This window comes from Coptis chinensis, chromosome 7 (genome assembly GCF_015680905.1).
Source record: "Coptis chinensis isolate HL-2020 chromosome 7, ASM1568090v1, whole genome shotgun sequence".
Lineage (NCBI taxonomy): Eukaryota > Viridiplantae > Streptophyta > Magnoliopsida > Ranunculales > Ranunculaceae > Coptis > Coptis chinensis.
Genome location: NC_141462.1, coordinates 74,716,621 through 74,741,796, shown reverse-complemented (window position 1 = coordinate 74,741,796; position 25,176 = coordinate 74,716,621). Strand labels below are relative to the sequence as shown.

At 35.8% G+C, this 25,176-nt stretch overlaps 2 long non-coding RNA genes across 8 annotated transcripts in view; both read left to right on the top strand.

Moving 5' to 3' along the window:
- Positions 1–17,917, top strand: part of LOC147488854 (uncharacterized) — a 36,535-nt gene extending 18,618 nt beyond the window's left edge. For 3 of the 5 annotated variants that reach the window (XR_015202317.1, XR_015202320.1, XR_015202311.1), the window contains exons 5-7: positions 12,949–13,108; positions 13,312–13,485; positions 17,862–17,911. This is a non-coding gene — a long non-coding RNA (uncharacterized LOC147488854). Of the gene's footprint in view, positions 1–12,948; positions 13,109–13,311; positions 13,486–17,861 lie in introns of all 5 variants that reach the window. The other 2 variants (XR_015202321.1, XR_015202316.1) reach the window with 2 other exon arrangements.
- A 3-nt stretch (positions 17,918–17,920) lies between these two features.
- LOC147488853 (uncharacterized) lies at positions 17,921–20,601 on the top strand. Of its 3 annotated transcripts, none has more exons than XR_015202324.1 (4): positions 17,921–17,960; positions 18,789–18,888; positions 19,102–19,999; positions 20,450–20,601. It is a non-coding gene; the product is annotated as an uncharacterized LOC147488853 (long non-coding RNA). The 3 variants fall into 3 exon arrangements; XR_015202325.1 differs by lacking the exon at positions 17,921–17,960 and having other exon boundaries at positions 17,967–18,888; positions 19,102–19,682; positions 19,767–19,999; XR_015202323.1 differs by lacking the exon at positions 17,921–17,960 and having other exon boundaries at positions 17,967–18,888.
- Positions 20,602–25,176: the final 4,575 nt, after the last annotated feature.

Here is a 25,176-nt window from a genome sequence, read left to right as displayed (position 1 = left end):
GATTCTAAGGTTGTTCCGAAAAACACTAAAGGTTTTGCTTCTTTCTTTGGAAGATTTCTTTAAATTTTGTATTGAGAGAAAATTATTCCTTTGTCTTAGCTTTTCCATCCATTCGCTCAACCTTTTTTTTTTTTGTGGTATATATCCTTGATTAATAATGGATATACTTGTTTTCCACTAGCTTCTTTCACTTTGAATGTAATGATGGTCTTCATTTCTCTCGATATTTCCTTGTAATCTCCCTTTTGTGCTCTTTCTTCCTCCTTGTGCCCCTCGTATTCTCAGAAACATATGGGTATGGCTGATAAAGATTTTGGCTATACTCCTTGTCTGGAGTTGGGTGAAGGGTAGAGGGTTTTATGAAAGAAAATGGCTTATTATAAGGCGTAAAAGGGTTTAACATGATGGTCATACTAGGTGGGATAAAGGCTGAATGGGTTTACTACTTGACTTATCATTATGATACTCTGTTTCGAATAGACTACAAGACCTAATGGCTATCTCCCCAGTTGATGTCACTTCGTGATTAACCAAATCAACAAAATAATGAGACTATATTACAACGACATAAAGAACTGAAAGATGTTGAGTCACTAAGACTCGGATTTTTCGTAAGAACTCTCCAAAGAATGGGTACAAAGCTAAAGTCTCACGGGCTAAGTCTAAAAATTCTACTTCTAGTTTACTAGGGATTAAATCTCTTTTCTAGCAAAAGTACACAAAACTGACCAAGTACTATGGTGGTGCCTTGATAAAGAATTCTATCAATAAGAACTATGTCCGAGCATAATAAATAGTCTAAGCGGTAATGAAATCAATAATATCAACTATCTATCAAACTCAACACTAAGCAGTATAGAATATATATCCCAGACTCATAATTAAAATTCATAATAAAAAAAAAAAAAAATATATATATATATATATATATATATATATATATATATATATATATATATATATATATATATATATATATATATATATAGGGGAGGGATATACGCATTATTATAGCCACATTGTAAATTAATTCAAGCAAAATCATGGACTTAAAAGTTGAATTAATATTTTTTGTAGATATCATCTCCCCACCATAACATGCTCAAAAAATTTAGTTCATTCAAAGAAGTCTTACATTAGAATATGCTTACAAAACTTTTTTAGATGAAAAGTTCAAAAATAAACACAAATGAACACTAATTTTTACATGGTTAGACATAAAAATATTATGATTTTTGTGAGAATGAATGGTGGGGAGATCATCTCCACAAAAAACTAGGCCTTAATTCATTTGTATGTCGAAAATGTGGTATATAATGTGCACATAATGAATGTGCCTCTATCCTCCCCATATATATATATATATATATATATATATATATATATATATATTTTTTTTTTTTTTTTGAAAATTCATTTTGAAATTCATTTCTCAAGTACACCCTCCCCAACTTAACATATGCATTGTCCTCAATGTATAGAAATTAAGTAAATGAAATGAATGAGAAAAGGGAAGATGTTACCATTGATGCTTAGAATTTTTAGATCTTTTTACGTCAGATCCCCAAGACATAATGTGAGTCTTTTAAAGTCAGATTCTCAAGACTTTATATCATGCATTATCAATTTGGAGTGAGGAGATCAGATTTTCTCACCCAAATCTGACGAATGTTTGGAGGGCGAGGAGGTCTCACCTTGTGGGTCATCAAAAATACTCCTTGATATGCTGGAAAGATTGTTGGTGAAGTTACTTCTCTACCTTGAACTATTTCAGGTCTGATGATTGTGTGATAGGCCTTGTGGTTCCTCTGTGTATAAGATTGATGAAAATCTTTCTTTCTAACAGGACAATAATATCTGATGTGCCCTTTACCACCACAGTACTGATAATAGATATCCGGCTGACTACGCTCAAGGTGGGTGGTAGACTGTTTCACATACTTCTCTCATTAAGACAATGATGGTGTAGAAGAGACTTCAATAGTGCAATGCTTCTTATCAATATGGTCCACTTTCTGCTTCAGAAGACTAATTTTAGTTTCTAGATTCTGTTGTTTTTCCAAAACTTCTTTAAGCTGATTTTCTAGTAACTAATTTTTCTGGGCAGAAGTTTGTTGTTCATCCTGAAATGTAGAGTTCATCTTCTCAAGATATGATACTCTCTCTGTCAATTTTCCATTATGCTCACTTAAATCCTGAATTTTCTGCATAGATTCTAAGAACATGGCTAGCAACGCCTCTGTGGTGGGGTTCTCAGGTTCATCATAGTTTTCTGTAGATTGAGCACTCTTAATTGTATCTTCGAATGGGAAGGATTCTTGTATCATGCTATCAAGGAAGTACACCTCTCCACCTTCGGTGTTATCATAATCCTTATGTAACAGGTGAAAGATATTTATGTCCATGGACATCTTACCAAAGTTGATCTTCATTTCACCGTTGTGACAATTTATTAAAGCTTTTGCGGTAGCGAAGAAAGGTCGACCTAGAATAATTGGAATTTTATCAAAGGCCTCCTTGGTGTCTATTACAATGAAATCCACTAGATAGTAGAAATCAGCTACTTGAACAAGAACATCCTCAACTATGCCTATGGGAATCTTGGTAGAGCGGTCAGCTAACTTCAATTTGACTTGTGTAGGCTTTAGGTTTTCCAGGCCCAACGCTTGGTACACATGATATGGCAAGAGATTAACACTAGCACCAAGGTCTAAGAGAGCATTACCCATGAATTTTTCTCCTATCCTGCATGATATTATAGGACTTCTTGGATCTTTGAGCTTGACTGGAGCTTGCTGATGGATAATAGATGTTGTTTGTCCAGCTAGAAATGCTCGCTTTGGAACATAAGTACTTCTCTTTATGTTGCATGCATCCTTCAAGAATTTGGCATATGATGGCAACTGCTTGATTGCTTTGAGAAAGGGGATATTGATGTTATCTTTCTCAAATGCCTCCTTCATCTCTAAAATTGCTTGTCCTTTTGCTTTGAGCAAAAACATAGGAAAAGGTGCCTTTGGTACAAACACATCAGCATGTGTTTGCTTTTCTTTCTCTTTGGCTTTCTTGCATATCTTGTCTTGGTCATCTTGACAAATGGGAGTGGAAAGGATTTCCCCCACTTCCTTTTGAACTTCATTTGAAATCTTGACCGATTGCTCTCAGAGCAATGTCATCATGATAAGGTAAGTCAACCTTGTTGTCTATCTTCAATCGACCGAGAGTAGTAACTGAGCTAACATGATCATGGAGGTGATCAATACTAGAAGTTGTCCCAATGTGGCTTACATCTTCACTCTTCAATATTGGTTCCAATAAGCTAGGTTGAGTGGCTTGTGTCTTTACAGACAAAGCAGTGGTGAGTTGGTCGACCTTAGCCTCTAGAGACTCCATTCTAGAACATTGACTTGCCTGAGATTGCTGGAGATTGAGTTGAGATTATGCAAGAAGCTCTAGAACACTTTCAAACTTCTGATTTTTCTGTGATAGCAAAGTAATTGCATTCTCCAGGTTGGCAGGTGCGGCATAATTTCTCCTAGGATCAGGCACTAACTCTCCACTTGTATTGGAATTTTGTTGAGAGTATAATTGTTATTGAGGGACCAACTGTGAAACTTGACTTGTCTGTGGAATATAACTTTGATCTTGAGAACCTAGGGGTCCAAAGATTCGTCTCTAATAATTACCTTGAAAGTTATTACCACCTTGGTTGGGCCTCTGAAATGAGTTTATATTGTACTCTCCAACCGATGCATGTTGATAGTAACCGGGACATTCTAGAGTTGCATGAGAAGTGTCCGAACGGACTTCGCGCGATTATTGGCTAGCTTGCATGGTGGGGAGAGATTTAGCTTGAGACTTGTTGAACTTGGAGGGACTCATAGAGAACTCCGATTAAATTTCTTACTCGAGTTTCAATCTTTGGTGGTCGGCCGCCAATGTAGACTTCGGTTCTTGATCGATTGTTCATGTGCTTGGTAGCCAAATTGCTTTGGCTCCCCTCCATGCTAGCGACATCCTCGTTGCTAGTAGTCCCACTGTTGTGTTTCTTGACTAAATTCTCGAGAAAGTTGTAAACTTCCTCTCCATCCATCGATGTAAACTTGCCTTTGTGCATTGACTGTATCATCTGCTTGTTCATCATCAAGAGTCCTCGATAGAAAAAATGAGCCAGTGTGCTCTTTTCGTATCCATGATGTGGACATGAGACTAGCAGATTATTGAATTTCTCCCAGCTTTGATGATATTCTTCAGTCACCTTCCTTTTGAAATTGTCGATGGCTTCTTTGCATTGCAGATCTTACGGGGTGGGTAGAACTTGTTCATAAACTTTGTTCTCAACTTCTCCCAGTTGTCTATTGAATTGATCGGCTGTGCAGTTAACTATTCGGAGGCTTTACCTTCGAGTGAGAGCGGAAAAACAATTAACTTGATACTCTCATCCCTGATATTCTGGTTTTTGAAAGTTCTGAGGACTGATAGAAATTTGTTCATGTGAACATAAGGCTGAACATTGTTTGAACCGTTGAACTTTGGAAGCATAGAGATTACTGATGCTCTAAGCTCAAACTAGTTAGCTTCTGTTTCTGGAAAAACAATACTGCTGGGTGGGTCTCCAATGATTGGCGAATAGAAATCGCTCAACTTCTTCCTCTGTTGTGCTTGCATGGGTGGGATAGCTTCAGGATTATTGGTGTCCAAAACACCTCCATCATTGCGTGCGGCCATGCTAGTTTATATCAATCCTGTCTAGTATTCTTGCTATGCGAAGATGATGAAAACTATCCTATTATGCTTGAATGCAATTAAACTAATATGCAAAACTACTTTCCTTCAACTTGATTGGGCTTTGCAGCTAGTATCTCGACTGTTGTCTAAAGCTGTCTCTTTTAGGGTTATGGTGAATCACTTGGATTGGTTAAGTACCACGTCCCACAGACGATAGTCCGTTTGTCAAGATTCAGACAAGAAACACTAGAGTTTGATATTTCACTGTGTTGGCTTACAACTTCAATTGTTGAAAAGATCCTAAATGCAATTATAATAGAAAACAATAAAACTAAACTATGATGCAACTAAACTAAGAAAGCAATAAAAAGAATGAAGATTCAACTAACCTAGATGGTAGATCTTGTCTTCGACATGTCCTCCAAGCTTCTTTCTTTCTTAAAAGGATGGATGATGCGGCTAAAATTACCTCAAAATCCAAAATTCTAATCTTGAAAGAAAACGTTAAACATAAACAACTTAAAATGGCAGCAGCGCCATTTGACACGCGCTCCTTTTTGTGTGTGAGATGTGGTATATGGATGATGTAGATAGATGATGGTCGTTGAACAAAAAGAAGCGTATCAAAACCTAATTATCCCTTAATAAGTAAAGGATGAGTAGGTATTGTTCCACTTTTAAGTGTATGTTTATATGAAGGACACGATTTGGAAAGGGGTTTGAGGGATTAAAACTATAATTGTAGAGATTTTAGATTCTAATGCTAAACTAAACTAAACTAACTAAACTTATACTAAAGCTAAGAATTGGAAATAGGGAGAGAATATGAGAGAGATAGATTCAAGAGATTCAAATCCACCAATGCTTTTGATTCAATGACTTTTTGCTTCATGTTGTTCTCCAAGTAGACTACAATCGGGCAATCGATGAGAAAGTGCGATGCCTTTTGGGTGAAACATCATTAAACAATTAACTCTACTTAAGGTTGTTCCTATGTTCATGTTACTAGTATCTTCTTTCCTTTTATGTGAGCTTGGGCAGCTATTCAATGAATCACCATCTAAGGCAAACACAAGGAATACTTTCCTTACTCTAAAACACTACACAATTAGAAGAAAAGTAGAGAATAATAGTATAATATTCAATTACAATAAATAAAACTCTATTCTAGCATTATATTCAATTGCAATAAATAAAAGCATGTTACTAGCAAATATTCAATTGCAATAAATAAAACCCTAAACTAGCATGATATTCAATTGTAATAAATAAAAACCTTAATCTATACTTCCATCCCCTGGTGTGGGCAATGGAACTAATAACTAAAAACATAAAGAACTAACCTGATTGAAGAATACCATGAACCAGAAGAATCATTAAATCTTAAGCACTGGCTTCATCTCCTCCCTTGAAGGAGAAGATTAGCCTTCTATAAAGAAAGAAGAACACGAAGAAGGAGAAGAAGAAGAGTCGAAGAACATAAGACTAGAAAGACTAATTTATTAAGACTCAGCTAGTTAAAACCGATCTTTTATTATTAATCTCTCCCTCATGTTTGCGGAGACAAGTTGAATTGGCCCTCAAGGAGACAAGAATATAAGTGAATTGGCAAATTACATGAGGCACTTATGTCCTCTATTTATAGGGGTTACAATGAGCTCTATAAGCATTCCAAACCGTCATTTGTTTCGTAATACAAATAGACTTCTTTCAGAGTCCAACTTCGTCTCCAAAACTGAGAAGGAATTGGCTACATTGTCGATTCATGCGTCTGGACTCATTATCTATGCGTCTCAGACTCAAGAAATGCGTCTGGACTCACGATCTATCCCCCGGATGTGAGCATTGAGTCGGACTCACGATCCATGAGTCTCGGACTTTCGAAGTCTATTTTCCCTCTTTTGCTCCATCTTTCTATCCTCTTTTGCGGGCTTTGGTCCAAGCAACGAATCCTTTGGCCTTGGGATTCCAAATAGGCTTTAAAATAGGTCCAACTCACATCTTTAATAGCTCTAATTCCTTGGCCTTCTCCTTGATTGTCCACGGGCTTCCCATGTGATCCTTAATGCTCCGAATTGCTCCGTTTTACCCCATTTTCTCTAATATTCTACAAAACTCTCTTTTTTACCTGTAGAATCTTAAAACACAACTTATAAACACTATTAGTCCATTAAGATGGCTAAACACAACTCTCTAATAACACTTTTTGAGCACTTATCAGTAATGGGTTTTGGGTGAAACTGTACTTTGACTGACCTAGTGAATATATGAATGGTGGTTGACTATTTGTGGTGGAACTCCATGAATTGTCGATATGATTAGAAAACTCTTGAGTATATGGGGTACTAGGGAAGTTTGAAAATTGAGGTTCATAAGCATAAGCATAAGGATTTCCCGTAGTAGACTCGAATTCAGTATATGATGGACAATGAGATAACCAGTGGTAAGGACTAGCGCAAAAAGAACAAGGTTTTGGGTTTGCATTGTAATTCCATGACGGTTGCTATTCATACTGATAAGACATTAATGTTCAATCAATGATGATGCACAAACAGTAGAAATACATTTTTTTGGCTTTTTGAAAATTTTGTTTTGGTGTATAATTTACTATGCCCTGTTCATAGGAACAGTTGGGCGCGAGACTAGGATGACTCTACTACACGTCTCATAAAAGTAGGCAGTCACTAGAAATAGAAGATTATCTAGGGTGATGAACTCTCCTACGTGAGTAAGTTTTATTCTTGCTAATACTAGAAGTGTCTGAATGTAGTATCATACCCTTTTTGCAAGACCACAAAACTATCCTAACATGCACAAACGGTGCAATGTATGCTTAAGAATTCGAAATTCATTTTTGCAAGTATGAAGTTTTGAAAACTTTGCTTTTGGTCTATATTTTACTATGCCCTGTACAGAGGAATAGTTGGGTGCGAGACTAGGATGGCTCTACTATACGTCTCAGAAGAGTAGGCAGTCACTTCACCAAGTGGTGTGCTACCAAGAATCTCACTCACGATGAATATGGGGGAGGGGAGTGAGGAAGGTAGTTGGTCCACCGGAATCTGGTAACTGATTGCTCTAAATCCTCGTGGCTATATTTTTGTCCTTTTTTTGGAGGAGCGTGACTACTTAATTTGGGCTCTAATTGATTGATTTTAATTAATTTTTTTGGTCGAGGGCTTTCAAGAATCAAGCAACATCCAATTTACCTACATTGGGTAATGACTTTCCAATGGTTTTTATGTGGCTCAGGTTTAGCTTTATGCACTAATGTAACTTGCAGTGCGAAAAGTAAATTTCAAACAATCACGTAAGCATGCTTGAACACACAAGGTATCTTCTTACTTGGGCTTCGAGGATGCTTATAATTTACCTCTCAAGCCATGCTTACATGTTGCTTGAGGAAAAGGCGACGCCGGTTGGCGTGTGATCTGAGAATCAGGCCCAACCTTCCGAGCTTTACCCTGTTTTAAGATACAATAAAGGCCCACTTAAAAAAGCCCACAAATTGGGTTTTTGACAATTTATACAACTTTGCCTTCAACGGCCCAAACTTAAAACTAAACTAGTATTATACTAATCTAATTAACTAGTTTTAGATTGATAAGTTAGATTAACTAGAGTCAAATGGACTTAGAATGCTGATTACCAAGTTGATTCATAGTGTGTGAGCTATGATCCACAACTTGCCTCACACACTTGAACTTTCCAAGGCAATTAAAACTCTAATCCCTTGGTAAGTATATAACTTAAACCAACTTTAACTTATGTCCATCATAGAGAATCAATAAAAAACCAATTTTTCCTAATTTTTTTTGTTTTTTGTTTTTGTTTTTATCTTTAACTATTACAAACAGGTTTCACTGACTTCTCCTACTTTATTACAAAATCTGGGCTCGGAATACAACTATTCATCAAAAACCAACGGAGCTGGCAAAAAACTGGACCCACTTCTCTGGAGGTGACTAGGCGGTCACCCCTTAGCCCACTCGCGGTCACCCGCCGGTGCCGGTGAACTTCAATTGTCTTTTGGCTGTGTCTTCAGCTCCTTTCTAGCTTTGTTGTCCCATAACCTGATTTGTAAGAAAGTAGATCAGTATTGAGAAACAATAAAATAAAATGACAAAAAATTGAAAAAAATAGAAATGGAGGGATGGGAATGATGCTTCCTTCTTAGATTCTCAAATAATCACTCTCACTCCTTCAATCCATGATGATGGCGCCATTTGAATGTTTTAGATAGTGGTGACAACTTCAAAAGAGTTTGTTTTTAGAAGTGAGGTTCATCCTAAATTGTTTAGAGTTTGAGTGAAAGAGATATGAGGAAGGAAGGTAGACTCTTGTATGGATTAGAATGGTTCTAAGCTAATTGACACTCACTCTTTTTGGGTTTATTGGATGAGATGGTATATGGTGTGATGTAGATAGATGATGTAAATGGATGATGGTCGTTGAACAAAATAGAATCGTATCAAAACCTAATTATCCCTCAATAAGTAAAGGATGAGTAGGGTATCGTTCCACTTTTAAGTGTATGTTTATATGAAGGACAGAACTGGAAAGGGGGTTGAGGGATTAAAAACTATTATTATAGATATTGTAGATTCTAATGCTAAACTAAAATAAACTAAACTATTGAAAATTTATAAGAGAGGGAATTCAAGAGATTATAATCCACCAATACTTTTGATTTAATGACCTTTTGCTTCATGGTTGTTCTCATAAGTAAATTACAATTAGGCAATTGAGCGAGTGCCGATGCCCTCTTGGACAAAACATCGTTAACGAATAACTCTACTCAAGGTTGTTCCTAAGTTTTATGTTACTAGTATCTTTTTTCCTTTTATGTGAGCTTAATTGGGCAGCTATTTAATGAATCACCATCTAAGACAAACATAAAGAATACTTCCCTTACTCTAAAACACTACATAATTAGAAGAAAAGTAGAGAATAATAGTATAATATTCAATTACAATAAATAAAACCCTATTCTAGCATTATATTCAATTACAATATATAAAAGCATGTCATTAGCAAATATTTAATTGCAATAAATAAAACTCTAAACTAGTATGATATTCGATTGCAATAAATAAAACCCTAAACTAGTATAATATTCAATTGCAATAAATAAAAACCTTAATCTATACTTCCATCCCCTGGTCTGGGCAATGGAACTAATAACTAAAAACATAAAGAACTAACCTGATTGAAGAACACCATAAACCAAAAGAATCATTAAACCCTAAACACCGACTTCATCTTCTCCCTTGAAGGAGAAGATTAGCCTTCCATAAAGAAGGAAGAACATGAAGAACAAGAAGAAGAAGAGTTGAAGAACATAAGATTAGAAAGACTAATTTATTAAGACTCAGCAAGTTAAAACCGATCTTTTATTATTAATCTCTCTCTGCCTCAAGTTCTGGAGACAAGAATATAAGTGAATTGGCAAATTACATGAGGCACTTAGGTCATCTATTTATAGGGGTTACAATGAGTTCTAGAAGCATTCCAAACTCTGTCATTTGTTTCCTAATACAAATAGACTTCTTTCAGAGTCCAACTTCGTCTCCAAAACTGAGAAGGAATTGGCTACACTATCGTATCATGCGTTGGGACGCACGGTCCATACGTCTCAGACTCGAGCAATGCGTCTGGACGTGCGATCCTTGCGTCCCAGATGCATCGCACGTCCAGATGTGAAAGTCTATTTTGTCTCTTCTGCTCTATCCTTCTATCCTCTTTTGCGGGCTTTGGTCCAAGCAACGAATTCTTTGGCCTTGGGCTTCCAAATAAGCTTTAAAATAGGTCCAATTCGCATCTTTAATACCTTCAATTCCTTTGCCTTCTCCATGATTGTCCACGGGCTTCCTATGTGATCCGTAATGCTCCATTTTTCCCCTTTTTCTCTAATATTCCACAAAACTCTCTTTTTCATCTGTAGAATCATAAAACATAACTTACAAACACTATAGTCAACTAAGATGGCTAAACAAGAGGCATAATCGAGGGTTAAATTACACTTTTTAAGCACTTATCACAACTCCCTACTAGTTTTTTGCTAGTCTCTTAGCAAATAAGATAAAAAATAGATAAGTGATCAAAATCATATCCTAATAACAAAAATAAAATCCTAACTCATTTTCACAGGCATCGCGATTGGATTTACCATATGTAATAAGGCTTTAAACCTTTAAGTTCCCCAAAAAGGACGAGTTATAGTCTCGTGAGGGTTTTCAGGTGATATACCCACAAAATCAATCAATAGCATGTTCAAGAATGATAGTATTTTTCAGAGAGAGAAATTCCTTACCCACTTAGTGCTTACTCCAACAGACGGTCTCTATTGCTAACTACATTACTGCAAAGACATATAGATTATGATGGGAGATAGTAAAAATTGACAAAATTCTCAATCAAGGCTTATGTGTGTACTTAGTCAATCTCCTATACTCTCATATCCAAGAAACGGAATCCCTAGTTTACCATAGGTAGATAATCTCGACTTTCAATCCTCACCGGTCATACTCTTAAAAAAGAATCTCTCAGAAGATGGTCTACTATTTTACCTCATGTATGTGGGGAAAAGAATAATGAATACAAACATCCCATATACTACCTTGAAAAACGGACTTCTAGATGACAGTAGTCTCATGAAAAGAATCTCAATCATATATGAAGTGTTGGGTCCTTCACTTTAGCATCCTCTCACCTATTCTAGACTTTGTATCATACTGTAGTGATAAGTCATGGGTTGTAACTTGGCTTGGGTATTGGTTTACGAAGGAAAGGTAAAAAGGATTCTAAGGTTGTTTCTGAAAACACTAAGGGTTTTGCTTCATTCTTTGGAAGATTTCTTCAAATTGCAGAGAAAAATCTTCCTTTGTCTTAGCTTTTCCATCCATTATGTTCAACTTTTTTTTTTTTTCTTTTTTTTTAACTTAGTGATATATCCTTGATTAGTACTGGATATGCTTGTTTTCCACTAACTTCTTTCACATAGAACAGAATGATGGTCTTCATTGTATCTCTCTGATATTTCCTTGTAATCTTCCTTTTATGCTCTTTCTTCCTCCTTGTTCCCCTCGTATTCTCAGAAACATATGGGTATGGCTGATAAAGGTTTTTGGCTATACTCCTTATCTGGAGTTGGGTAAAGGGTAAATGGTTTTATGAAAGAAAATGGCTTATTGTAAGACTCAAAAGGGTTTAACATGGTGGTCATACTAGGTGGGATAAAGGCTGAATGGGTTTACTACTTGACTTATCAGTATGATACTCTGTTTCGAATAGACTACAAGACCTAATGGTTATCTCCCCAGTTGATGTCACTTCGTGATTAACCAAATCAACGAATAATGAGACTATATTATAACGACATAAAGAACTGAAAGATGTTGAGTCACTAAGACTCGGATTTTTCGTAAGAACTCTCCAAAGAATGGGTATAAAGCTCAAGTCTCATAGGCTAAGTCTAAAAATTCTACTTCTAGTTTACTAGGGGTTAAATCTCTCATCTAGCAAAAGTACACAAAACTGACCAAGTACTATGGTGGTGCCTTGATAAAGAATTCTATCAACAAGAATTATGTCTGAGCATAATAAATAGTCTAAGCGGTAATGAAATCAATAATATTAACTATCTATCAAACCCAACACTAAGTAGTATAGAATCTATATCCCAGACTCATCATTAAAATTCATTTTTTCTCATTCTGCTGATATAGAAACAAAAATATTTTTGTTTTTGAAAACTAATTTTTGAAATTCATTTCTCAAGTACTTCTCAAGTACACCCTCCCCCAACTTGACATATGCATTGTCCTCAATGTATAGAAATTAAGTAAATGAAATGAATGAGAAAAAAGGAAGATGTTACCATTGATGCCGAATATAAAAATGAATTCCAAAAATAAGAACATTTCCTTTTACCAAGATATTTTTTTTTTGTTAGGTCTTTTTAAGTCAGATCCCTAAGACTATATATCATGCATTATCAATTTGGAGTGAGGAGATCAGATTTTCTTACCCAAATCTGACGAATGTTTGGAGGACGAGGAGGTCTCACCTTGTGGGTTGTCAAAAATACTCCTTGATATGATGGAAAGATTGCCTGTGAAGTTGCTTTTCTACCTTGAAATATTTCAGGTCTGATGATTGTGTGATAGGCCTTGTGGTTCCTCAATGTAGAAGATTGACGAAAATCTTTCTTTCTAACAGGACAATAGTATCTGATGTGCCCTTTAACTCCACAGTAATGATAATGGATGTCTGGCTGACTGTGCTTAAAGTGGGCGGTAGACTGGTTCACATACTTCTCTCATTCAGACAATGATGGTGTAGAAGAGGCTTCAACAGTGCAATGCTTCTTATCAATATGGTCCACTTTCTGCTTCAGAAGACTCATTTCAGTTTCTAGATTCTGTTGTTTTTCCAAAACTTCTTTAAGCTGATTCTCTAGTAATTGATTTTTCTGGGCAGAAGTCTATTGTTCATCCTAAGATGTAGAGTTCATCTTCTCAAGATATGATACTCTCTCTGTTAATTTTCCATTATGCTCACTTAAATCCTAAATTTTTGCAGAGATTCCAAGAACATAGCTAGCAACGCCTCTGTGGTGGGGTTCTCAGGTTCATCACAGTTTTCTGTAGATTGAGCACTCTCAATTGTATCTTCGAATGGGAAGGATTCTTGTATAATGCTATCAAGGAAGTACACCTTTCCACCCTCAATGTCATCACAATCCTTATGCAACAGGTGAAAGATATTTATGTCCATGGACATCTTACCAAAGTTGATCTTCATTTCATCATTATGACAATTTATCAAAGCTTTTGCGGTAGCGAGGAGAGGTCGGCCTAGAATAATTTGAATTTTATCAAAGGCCTCCTTGGTGTCTATCACAATGAAATCCACAGGATAGTAGAAATTGGCTACTTGAACAAGAACATCCTCAACTATGCCTCTGGGAATCTTGGTAGAACGGTCAGCTAACTTCAATTTGACTTTTGTAGACTTTAGGTTCTCCAGTCCCAACACTTGGTACACATGATATGGCAAGAGATTAACACTAGCACCAAGGTCTAAAAGAGCATTACCCGTGGATTTTTCTCCTATCTTGCATGATATTATAGGACTTTTTGGATCTTTGAGCTTGACTGGAGCTTGCTGATGGATAATAGATGTTGTTTGTCCAGCTAGAAACGCTCGCTTTGGAACATGAGTACTTCTTTATGTTGCATGCATCCTTCAAGAATTTGGCATATGATGGCAACTGCTTGATCGCTTTGAGAAAGGGGATATTGATGTTATCTTTCTCAAATGCCTCCTTCATCTCTAAAAATTGCTTGTCCTTTTGCCTTTGAACAAAAAACATAGAAAAAGGTGCCTTTGGTACAAACACATCAGCATGTGTCTGCTCTTCTTTCTCTTCGACATTCTTGAATATCTTGTCTTGGTCATCTTGACAAATGGGAGTGGAAAGGATTTCCCCCACTTCCTTTTGAACTTCATTTGAAATCTTGACCGATTGTTCTATAGCAATGTCATCATGAGAAGGTAAGTCAACCTTGTTGTCTATCTTCAATCCTGATCTAATAGTAGTAACTGAGCTGACATGATCATGGAGGTGATCAGTACTAGAAGTTGTCCCAATGTGGCATACATCTTCACTCCTCGATATCGGTTCCAATAAGCTAGCACTAGTAAAAAAAAAGGTTTTTATCTCGGTTCTAAAATTATCCTCATCTCAGTTATGCTGATGAGCGAGATAATATGTCCCATAAACTAGTTATTAGCTATAAGTTGAAATATGTTATCTAGATTCTTACATATCCGAGATAAACCAAAATATAATTATCTCGCATGGTGTGGCACTGATATAATAGGAAATTTCAGTTATCTCGCACTCAATCGAAATAATTGAAATTATACCTAATATCTCGGCACTCAACCGATATAATTAATCTTAAACCAAATATCTCGGAATCGATAGACAAAATAGAAAATAGAAATCGCAGAAAAGGAGGACACGATTAGATAATGGCAACCGCCCTATTCACACTCTCTCCCACAAACTCAGGATGGAAACCGTGTGCCCCGTTATGCTCCCAGCCTCCCAAGTATCTTGCTTCTCCGTGTTGCAGAAGATGTTGTTGATTCTGGCTTTAATTGGGACTTGTATGGTTATTGGCGATGGAGTCCTCACACCTGCAGTTTCCGGTACTTTTGATGCTATCATATACTGGAGTTTTGTTGGTAGACTAGATATTGGGACTTCATTTTTACATATCTAATTACCGTGTTCTGGCCATTTTGCAATTTTTTCTGCGGTATCTGGCCTTGAGCTTTCCATGTCCAAAGAGCAACATAAATGTAAGAGTCTTGTCACTGCTACTGCCTTTAGATTCATCTGTTGTGTTTTAGAGACTTTGCTTCAGTGCTAATAGATTGTACGATTTTGTTAATAATAGCATATCAATTTTTCCTAGACCAATTTGGAGTCATATACCTTCAATATATTTGCACTTCTATTACAGAAAATTATAAACCTTACCTTTGAGACTTTTTTAGGGGAAGCAAGGACAGTAATCCACATCATAATTCTTTGTGGTAGAAACAATAGTCCACTTATGTCCTAGAATTGATGGTTACATTTCATTGTCATTACTGAATGTCTGGGTTGGGTAGTCTTAATTATATATTTACAGAAAATCAAACCCTTACCTACCGTGGTCAACATTGGAATCATATATGCCAATTGTTGAGGTCTTCTTGAGTGTGATAGATCACTTAATGGTTGTCAACCTGATTGAAGCCTTTCTCCAACCATGCTAGACATAGGAACACGTACAGGATTAGGACACTAAAATGTATATCACGTTGTAGCTTTCAATTAGTTTTTCTTCTATAAAAGTTATGAAACTTACAACCACCTAGTGGCTCGAAAAAAGAAGAAGAAAGGAGAGATATTGTTAATTATGTGTCATGGTAATTTGCTGCATAGTCAACTTGATAATGAGGTTCACTGTAACATTGTATGACCATTTCATGAGCTATCATGCCGTTATGAGTATATTACTATCACTTTGTCGCACATCTTCCATTTCCGGTCACAAAATCTTATGTAGCCCTCTGTTTTTGAACTCAAAGTTAATTTGAAAGTTTAAAATTTCTTGTCCATGAGTTTGGAGGTTTTGGGAGGGTGATATGCCATTTGCATATTTGAAATCATCCAGATTCAGGCCCACTTTCCAACTTAACTCACTTTCATCTATATTGCCCTCTCCAAAACTCTCTCTTCATCTGTATTGCCCTCTCCATCTCAAAAAAAATTCCCACTCCTTTCAAGTACGAAAATTTAATTTTTTACTTTGCTTTTATGGATTGGGTTTTTAGAAGTTGATTATCTAATCTTGGGGTGGTGAGTGGTTAGTACAGAACCTAGTATCTTTCCAATTTACTAATTTGCATTCTTACTTTTAATCTCTTGTGTGTTTCGTCAGTTTTTTTGTATGATTGAAGACGTTATGCTCACATTCAACACTAGTTGGTGAATACAATACTTCCCAACTCTAAGCACCTAGGAATTGGTTTAAGCGCAATTTACTTCTAGTGTGATAATTTCCTATAACTTTGCTTATAAGTTGTGACATCGAATGCAAACGGATTGAATGATAATTGTTATTTTTTTATCCGATAGCCATCCTGTTTCCAGTTAATTTCTTTATTGAGTTTTTCTTTAAATCAAGAAGAAACAATTGAGTGTGATGTTAGGGGCATAAAATAGCTATCCAATTGACTAGCTCCATCACACTTATGCACTTCTAGAAAAAAATAAAAAATTAATAGACCAACTTGAGATGTTAGGCCAGAAGCATATACTAATTTTCAATGTTCATTTTTTGTTTTTCCATAGCACAATCATAAAGACATATGTCTGTGCATATCTTTTTGGTTTACATTGTTTCCTCCACTGAATTGAACTGTTGATCTGCTTTGCTAAAGGTATAGTTTGAAAGCTTTTGTTTTTTTTAATGTTGATTGTCTTTCAGAAAACCGAAATTCGTGACTGGAAACATGTTCTATAAACAACATCAACTTTTTTTGCTTCATCTTATACATTCATATTTTACTGTGTTTCATACGTCTTTAAATTTACTGCTCATGTTCCTTATAATGTTGACCTCTAGTTAGCAGTCGATCATTCTATATCGTATGAACCCAGTTGTAATTCTAATCTATAGCCATTGGCTATTTTATGGATGTAGGACAAGTTTATAACTAGTTGATAAAATCAACGGCTACGACATAGGTGGTAGTTTTCCCTGCTATACCCATTTCAGTAGACATTTTGCCGGATGGTTGTACGACTTCTTATGGCAGACTTCTCAAAGAAATCTCTTGAGGGTGGTAGAAATTTCTTTATGAGCTTTTGCCTTTTTAACATTCCATGAAGATTTTTTTAGTAAGAAGTGGTCCAGATGCATATACTAATTGACTAGTACCATCATCTCTTCCGTTTTTCTGTCGTTGTACACTTCTAGTAATCTAGTCTCAGTGAAAAGGCTAAACTCGTTTTCAACACTAGTAGATTCTCAGTTGCAGACATCACTTGTTCCAACCTATGAACTAAGCAACAATGGAGTTGTCTTAGTGTAGTGAATCACATCACTTGTGTATCCATAATAATACAACAGAGTAATTGGTGGCTTTTTTAGCTGCCAGCCTTATTTACTATCATTGATTTTAAAATTGTTCTGAGACCTTTCTGACTTTCAGATTTTAATTGATACTTCAGTAATCACGTTTGAAACTTTAGCTCATATGTTTTTCAGTTAAATAACAGTTAAAGCATTTAGCTCTAGTGATAGGTTTTGCGCTTATATGTGAAGTTAGTAATTAATAAGAGAATGTCTTACAAAGAGAAGCTCCTCTTACAACTTATATTAAGGTGGGAGAGGTCTTTGGATGCGATGCATGTCTTTAATTGATAGTAGAGAAGTATTTTCTTTTAAAGATATATTAAGGTTTTTGTAGTGGGATCAACGAGAGATTTATTAAGTTGTTGGTAGTAACATATTGCATGGCATGCTATAGTCCGTCTAAAAAAATATTTATTTATTTATTTGCAGATCTTTTATCACTTCCCATCCTTGTTACTTTGTTAGAATCAAATTGGACCGAGGAAGTCCCCGATTTCTTTGCTCCAACTTGGTTTGCTTTTAAAGTTGGTACACTTCTATCTTCTTAATTTGTTTGTGTTTAATCTTTTTAGGTTAACATTTGTTCTTGTGTATTACTATATCAATTTGGTTTCGTGTACATGACGCTGGGGAGAGATGTTATCTGTTCAGAAACTTTGTTTTGGGTAGTACAACCATTTGATATTGTTCAATAGTCCATTTATTTATAGGCTTAGTTGTTACATACTCACTTGAAATGTTGCAATTGAATTCAATCATTTTACTGCTGAAGGTAATTGCATCCTGCATATGCATTTACTGTGTATAGGCATGAATATATATTAATTTAGTAATATATGTGTTGTTCATATGTCAAGGGCTGGTAAGGTTTTGCCTATGTATCGAAACAGGTTTTTGGTTGGTTCACGAATGGTGCTAGTGATTGAATCAAGTGGATGGATTGAACTTAAGCTCTCTCTAGTTCATTATTTTTGTGATTCCAAATGCTAGCTAGTGGTCTTTCAAAACAAGGTATGGGATGACCAGGATGGCTTGGTCCAGCTCCATTTAATCTATAATCCCATGCTTTGATAAGGATAATGCAAAGGTTTTTAAGTTTATTGCAGTTTTGAGGTTCAATTTTCTGATAGTGAATGTTTGTTTACCTTTATAGGTGGATTGAAGTTCAATTTGAACAACCATATTTAGATTATCTAGGGTTAGGTCATTGTACCTGTACCTGTAAGGCTGTAATAGTGGAGGAATGTTTCTTTAGAAGTTGATTACATGCAAATGTTTGCTGATAGTGGCCATTTATTCACCTTTGGGTATGTTTGTCTGTTTCAATTGTAGACACATTTGTTAATGTTTATGCAGGACATATAGTCTTGACTGTTGTGCATAATGGACTAGATTATTGCTAAGACAGTGAAGGAATGCTCCTTTAGAAGTTTAGTGGCCATATATTCACCTTTAGGTATGTTTGTCTGTTTCAGTTGTATACACATTTGTTAATGTTTTTGTAGAACATATAGTCTCGACTGTTGTGCATAATAGATTGGATTATTGCTAAGCATAACAAACAGATGGAATGGAATCTAACGGAAAAGGGAAACCCATACTAATGTCGTTGTATACGAGTACGTGCTATACCGACAAGTATTACAAGTGGCAGCGAACTTCTTTTCAGGATTTTTGGACCAAGTATTTTTGGAGCAAGTGCTTTCCATATCCTTGCCGCACTTCCTGGATTTAGGATTCTTGGAGCAGGTATTTCTTTTGAATTATTTTAAATAGCTTTATATACATGGTCTAAGATTCATTTAGGTTTGAATCTACTCGATCTTCACATATTTGACCGAACCAAATTGTTGCTTCAGAAGCTGGCCTAGGCTACTCTAGTTTGATCAGAAATGAAAGGATAGCATAAGGTATCGGTCAGAAGGTTGGCTTACATGAATAAGACAAAATTATCTTTTTGTTGGTGGGATCCATTGCTGTTTTAGTCCATGGCTCCGTCCTATATTTAGAATCTTGTTATCCATTGCAATCAAAACATTTTTTTGAGAGCCCACACGAGCTCCATAAGGATTCCAAGTTTTGATCCTTTGCAGTTTTAGGCCTCGATGGCATTGGTTTGCATTTTATACCAGTACAATAATGCCTTTTTGGAGTCATAGGAAGTAAACTTATCGAACTCATTCGTTCCATGTGTTTTGAGAAGGTGGCATACCAAGAGAGTAGTTGGTTCGATGAGCCTTCATATTCAAGGTCTGCTAATTAAATTTTAAATCCTGGTCTGCTTCAAGCCATCAACATTTTGGCTATATGCTGAACTTTATTCTTTTATTTCAGTAGGTATATTGGTGTGAGGTTATCAACTGATGCATCAAACTTGAAAGGTCTGGTTAGTGACCATTTGGTCTTGTTGGTTCAGAACATGTCAACAATTACAGCACGCAACAATGATCATAACATTTATAGCTAATTGGCGACTAGCTTCTGTGGTCCTAGCTTTGTTATAGTTGCTTGGATTACAAGCCCATGTTCAACAAAATTTTTTGCAGGGTCTCGATGCTAATATCAAGGTGTGTGCTTCCATCTTTCACATAGAACCTGATATCTTTATCATTATGAAAAGATAAAGTGCATGTTGTACTCTATATTTTATATATCAAAAGTGAGTCTTGATGCTGGTGATGTATGAAGAAGCAAGTCAAGTTGCAAAATGATTTCCACCGCGAACATTCGGACGATACCACTTCCTTCAATGCAAAACAAAAGGTTATGGATCTTTATCAATGAAAATGTGAAAGCCCCATGAAACATGGGGTTCGGCTAGGCATCAATAGTGGTTTAGGTTTGTTTTTGCGAATTATGTTCTCTATTCAACTATTGCTACCATTTTCTATATTGGAGCTCGTTTTGTGAAAGATAAAATATCCACATTTAATAAAATTTTCACTGTAGAATACTAATTGATTGTTGTTTTTCTTCCATATCGATTAGATATAGTTCTAATCTACATCTATTTGTAGGTTTTCTTTGCTCTAACTATTGGGCCATGAACATTTCTCAAGCCAATGCAATGGCTGAAAAGTAACAAAGCCAAGGACTCTGTTGCGTCTATTTTCAACATTCTTGACAGTAAACCAAAGATAGATTCAAGAAATGATGAAGAGGCGACACACTAGCCCGGTGTGAGAGGTGACATTGACTTACATCATGTCCGCTTTAAATACCAAACACACTGGATGTGCAAATCTTCGGGGCGTGTCCGAAAGTATTCCATATGGAAAGGTTAAAAACATGTCTTACTATAGTTCAAAGATTAGCTGATATATATAATATTTGAGATATTATCAATGATTGATCAGTAGTACTCTTTGGAAGTTATGTTCATGTTTGACATTGTTCATTCAATAAAATGAGGTTCTTCAAAGAAATTGACTTATGTTGGGTTGCTTTTGTTGATTGGTGTTTATATTTATGAATATAAAGGGTAATGTGGTGGTTGTTTGGGAGAGTGGTTTCTATTTGCAGGTTGTCATAACAATAACAAAACATTAAAATGAAAAAAATAAAAAATAAAAAAAATGACAAACTATGCCAAAAAAAGAGGTGAGATAAAAGGTTGTACATGTGATCACCCTTTCCAAAAGAATTTATCTCGGTTTACTTTTATTATACCGATTTCAATAAAAGAACATCTCAATTTTCTTCTATACTAATTGGTTTCACTCACAATTCATCTCGATTTTATTCCATATAATCTCTGTTTGATTGAGAAAATTGAGATAATAGATTTAGATAAGATGTCAGACTTCTGAGATAATTTAGTAGCTTATTATCTCGGTTTTATAGAACTCTATTATCTCAGTGGTTTTTACCTCGGTTTGTTTTTCCTAGAAAACCGAGGTAAAAGCTCTAACATCTCACCTTTTAGCTGAGCTTATAAGCCCTTTTTTTAGTAGTGTAGGTTGAGTAGCTTGTGTCTTTACAGACAAAGCAGTAGTGAGTTGGTCGACCTTGGCCTCTAGAGACTCCATTCTAGAACATTGACTTGCCTGAGATTGCTGGAGATCGAATAGCGGAGACGCAAGAAACTCTAGAATACTTTCAAACTTCGATTTTTTCGTGATAGCAAAGTAATAGCATTCTCCAGGTTGGCAGATGTGGCATAATTTTTCCTAGGATCAGGCACTAACTCTCCACTTGTATTGGAATTCTGTTGAGAGTATAATTGTTGTTGAGGAACCAACTGTGAAGTTTGACTTGTCTGTGGAATATAACTTTGATCTTGAGAACCTGGGGGTCTAGCGTTCTGTCTCCAATAATTGCCTTGAAAGTTATTACCACCTTGGTTGGGCCTCTGAAATGAGTTTATATTGTACTCTCCAACTGATGCATGTTGATAATAACCAGGACATTCTAGAGTTGCATGAGAAGTGTCCGAACAGACTTCGCAGTATCGACTAGCTTGCATGCCTGGAGAGATTTAGCTTGAGACTTGTTGATCTTGGAGAGATTCATAGAGAACTGATTGAATTTCTTACTCAGAGTTTCAATGCTGGTGTCCAGGCTGGCCAATGTAGACTTTAATTCTTGATCTGATTGTTCATGTGCTTGGTAACCAAATTGCTTTGGCTCCCCCTCCATGCTAGCGACATCCTCGTTGCTAGTAGTCCATTGTTGTGTTTCTTCAGCTAAATTCTCGAGAAAGTTGTAAGCTTCCTCTCCATCCATCGATGTAAACTTGGCTTTGTACATTAACTGTATCATCTGCTTGTTCATTATCGAGAGTCCTCGATAGAAAAAATGAGCCAGTGTGCTCTTGTCATATCCATGATGTGGACACGAGACTAGCATATTGTTGAATTTCTCCCAGCTTTGATGATATTCTTCAGTCACCTTCCCTTTGAAATTATTGATGGCTTGCATCTGTCTTCGGGGTAGGTAGAACTTGTTCATAAACTTCGTTCTCAACTTCTCCCAATTATCTATTGAATTGATCGGCTGTGTAGTTAACCATTCATAGGCTTTACCTTCGAGTTAGAGCGGAAAAAGAATCAACTTGATATTCTCATCTTTGATATTCTAGTTCTTGAAAGTTCTGAGGACTGATAGAAATTTGTTCATGTGAACATATAGCTGAACATTGTCTGAACCATTAAACTTTGGAAGCATAGAGATTACTGATGCTCTAAGTTCAAACTAGTTAGCTTCTGTCTCTGGAAAAACAATACTGCTGGGTGGGTCTCCAATGATTGGCGAATAGAACTCGCTCAGCTTCTTCCTCTGTTGTGCTTGCATGGGTGGGATAGCTTCAGGATTATTGGTGTCCATAACACCTCCATCATTTCGTGTGGCCATTGTATCAATCTTGTCTAGTATTCTTGATATGCGAAGATGATGAAAACTATCCTACTATGCTTGAATGCAATTAAACTAATATGAAACTATTCTAAACTATACTAATATGCAAAACTACTTTCCTTCAACTGGGTTGGGCTTTGAAGCTAGTATCTCTCCCATTGTCTAAAGCTGTCTCTTCTAGGGTTATGGTGAATCACTTGGATTTCTTAAGTACCACGGCCCACGACCCACAGACGATAGTCCGTTTGTCAAGATTCAGACAAGAAACACTAGAGTTTGATATTTCACTGTGTTGGCTTACAACTTCAATTGTTGAAAATGTCTTAAATGCAATTATACTAGAAAGCAATAAAACTAAACTACAATGCAACTATACTAAGAAAGCAATAAAACAAAACTACGATGTAACTATACTAAGAATGAAATAAAAAGAATGAATATTTGACAAACCTGGATGGTAGATCTTGTTTTCGAGATGTCCTTCAAGCTTATTTCTTTCTTAAAAGGATGGATGATGCGGCTAAAATTATCTCAAGATCCAAAGTTCTAATCTTGAAAGAAAACGTTAAACATAAACAACTTAAAATTGTATGAGATGGATATTTTGACACTCGCTCCTTTTTGTGTTTCTTGGATGAGATGGTATATGGTGTGATGTAGATAGATGATGTAGATGGATGATGGTTGTTGAACAAAATAGAAGCGTATCAAAACCTAATTATTTCTCAATAAGTAAAGGATGAGTAGGGTATCGTTCCACTTTTAAGTATATGTTTATATGAAGGACATGACTGGAAAAGGGGTTGAGGGATTAAAAACTATTATTATAGATATTGTAGATTCTAATGCTAAACTAAACTAAACTAAACTAAACTATTGAGAATTTATAAGAGAGGGAATTCAAGAGATTAGAATCCACCAATACTTTTGATTTAATGACCTTTTGCTTCATGGTTATTCTCACAAGTAGACTATAATTAGGCAATCGAGCGAGTGTCGATGCCCTCTTGGACAAAACATCGTTAACGAATAACTCTACTCAAGGATGTTCCTAAGTTTTATGTTACTAGTATCTTTTTTCCTTTTATGTGAGCTTGGGCAGCTATTTAATGAATTACCATCTAAGGCAAACATAAGGAATACTTCCCTTACTCTAAAACACTACACAACTAGAAGAAAAGTAGAGAATAATAGTATAATATTCAATTACAATAAATAAAACCCTATTCTAGCATTATATTCAATTGCAATAAATAAAACCCTAAACTAGTATGATATTCGATTGCAATAAATAAAAACCTTAATCTATACTTCCATCCCCTAGTCTGGGCAATGGAACTAATAACTAAAAACATAAAGAACTAACCTGATTGAAGAACACCATGAACCAAAAGAATCATTAAACCCTAAGCACCGACTTCATCTTCTCCCTTAAAGGAGAAGATTAACCTTCTATAAAGAAGGAAGAACACGAAGAACGAGAAGAAGAAGAGTTGAAGAACATAAGACTAGAAAGACTAATTTATTAAGACTCACTAGTTAAAACCGATCTTTTATTATTAAATCTCTCTCAAGTTAAGGAGACAAGAATATAAGTGAATTGGCAAATTACATGAGGCACTTAGGTCCTCTATTTATAGGGGTTACAATGAGTTCTAGAAGCATTCCAAACTGTCATTTGTTTCCTAATACAAATAGACTTCTTTCATAGTCCAACTTCGTCTCCAAAACTAAGAAGGAATTGGCTACACTATCGCTTCATGCGTTGGGGACGACGATCCATGCTGCGTCTCGGACTTCGAGCAATGCCGGGCGTCGCGATCCATCGTCAGGACGCAGCGGAAGTCTATTTTTTCTCTTCTGCTCTATCCTTCTATTCTCTTTTGTGGGCTTTGGTCCAAACAACGAATTCTTTGGCCTTGGGCTTCCAAATAGGCTTTAAAATAGGTCCAAGTCGCATCTTTAATAGCTTCAATTCCTTGGCCTTCTCCATGATTGTCCACGGGCTTTCCATGTGATCTTTAATGCTCCGAATTACTCTATTTTGCCCCCTTTTCTCTAATATTCCACAAAACTCTCTTTTTCTCATAAAACATAACTTACAAACACTATTAGTCCATTAAGATGGCTAAACAAGAGGCATACTCGAGGGTTAAATTGCACTTTTTGAGCACTTATCACTAATAAAAACTTGAATGCTTTGATTGTTGGTATTGAAATAACTTGAAAACATGGAAGGAAAGATTGATTAAAACTTGAAATAAGAACAAGTAAATAAGAGTGAAGATTGAAACAAGAACAAGTAAATAACAAGTTTTGATTGAAATTAGAACAAGTAAATAATAAGTTGATTAAAAAGAAATAAAACAACAATAAAGTAAAAACATAA